We start from the raw sequence: 1,828 nt of genomic DNA on the forward strand, positions 1-1,828 counted from the left end.
ACTCTTTGCCAAAGACTTGAGAATTCATTGGTGAAAGGAGCATTGGCAGATTTGGAGACCTCTGTATTAACTCTTCTCTGCAGATCAGGGATGAGAGAGGAAAATTGTGACATTAAAATGGGCTTTAAAAAAAATTCAGTGAGGGTGATGGGATCCTGGAGCATCAGGGGTCAAATGGAGGCACTTCATTGGTAGGGACAAAATGAGCGTGTTTATAATAATGATCAGCAAAGCCAAAGGGATTATCAGATCTTTGCATTTGCTCATAGATTGTGGGGTCAATTTGGGTGAAACAGATCAGAAACCTACTGAATTCCAGCTTGATTTGAATAAGTGGAAAAACTCTGGGTCTGGTAAATCAACATGAGGGAGAATTGTGGGCTCTCAGGCAATTCCATAATGTGAGTGAGTTCTTATTCCCATAACACCTTGAAGCATAGGTCAAGTCCCCTTGAGAAAGTACGCTGATATGCTGCCTAAACTGATTTATACTACCATAAATCATCCTGCACTTTCCCAAAGTGACTTGCAGCCATATTTAATGGTAGCTGTGATTTAGGTAATTGAAAACAACCTGAATATGGAGGGGTTACTGGTCACTAGAGCTGAATTGACATTAACTCTGAGAATCCTAAAATGTCACTGTAGCCCACCAGGTAGCAGAAGGGCTTATAGAGGACTAATAATTAATGGATGTTTTTGCTCAGGCCCATTTGTGCTGTCTGAATGGATCCCTGAACTCATCCTCTGATTATTTCCCACGTTCTAGAATGCAAAGTTGCAACAGCTGCATTCAATAGCTGACAGAATCCTCATACTGAATGTTACCTGATCCATGGAAAGAGGACTATTTTGATAAGGACAAACACTATAAATGCACCCAAAAATGGTAACCTAAAAGCAAAACCACATTCTTAGAGGAATTGCAGGGGTTAGTCCACTAGCAGTATCTTGAAAGTTGCAAGAGTTATGGAAGTCTTGGTTTCATGTGTTTCTCCCGTCTCAGCCTGCCAAGTGGCTGGCATTACAGGCACAAGTCACCATGCCTGGTCCCAGTGGCTTTATTGGCCACTAAAAATCAGTTTATTTACCAAAGATTTACCCAAGTCATGTAAACTTAAAAAAATTTGGGTTAACTACTATTTTTCTGATAAATTACTTAAGTGCCTAATTTTTCTTTAAGTTAATTAAGTAGAGCTCTTTCATATATTTTGGTAGAAAATATTATATACATATATAGACACAGGAACATGCAGACAATGTAAAATATATTTTCCCTTTAAAATTTTAGTCATGATACATTAAAACAATAATATAATGTGCCTATCATTTAGAAAGTTTATTTTTGCTTTTGGAAGGTGTTCCGAAACAAGCAGGAAAAACAAAAGAGCCAAATCATTTACAGTTGCAAGTAACCAGACTGTCATGAAACCAAATGAAGAGTGCTCACAAAAATGTTAAGCCAGGCTTGCAGAGCAAACAAAATATAAAACCAGGTTTGCAGAAAAACCAAAGCAATTCACCAGAAAATATATGCCACACAGAACATAAGTTCTGTAGGAACCACAGTACTGTCTAAAAGAACAGTTGGGCTTGGTGTAAGAAGAGGCTTTCTGGCCTAGCACGGTGGCTCACGCCTGTAATCCCAGCACTTTGGGAGGACGAGGTGGGTGGATCATGAGGTCAAGAGATCAAGACCATCCTGGCCAACACGGTGAAACCCCGTCTCTACTAAAAATACAAAACATTAGCTGGGCATGGTGGCACGTGCCTGTAATCCCAGCTACTCAGGAGGCTGAGGCAGGAGAATTGCCTGAACCCAGGAGGC

The sequence above is a fragment of the Cebus imitator genome, unplaced genomic scaffold (genome assembly GCF_001604975.1).
Source record: "Cebus imitator isolate Cc_AM_T3 unplaced genomic scaffold, Cebus_imitator-1.0 Scaffold296, whole genome shotgun sequence".
Classification (NCBI taxonomy): domain Eukaryota; kingdom Metazoa; phylum Chordata; class Mammalia; order Primates; family Cebidae; genus Cebus; species Cebus imitator.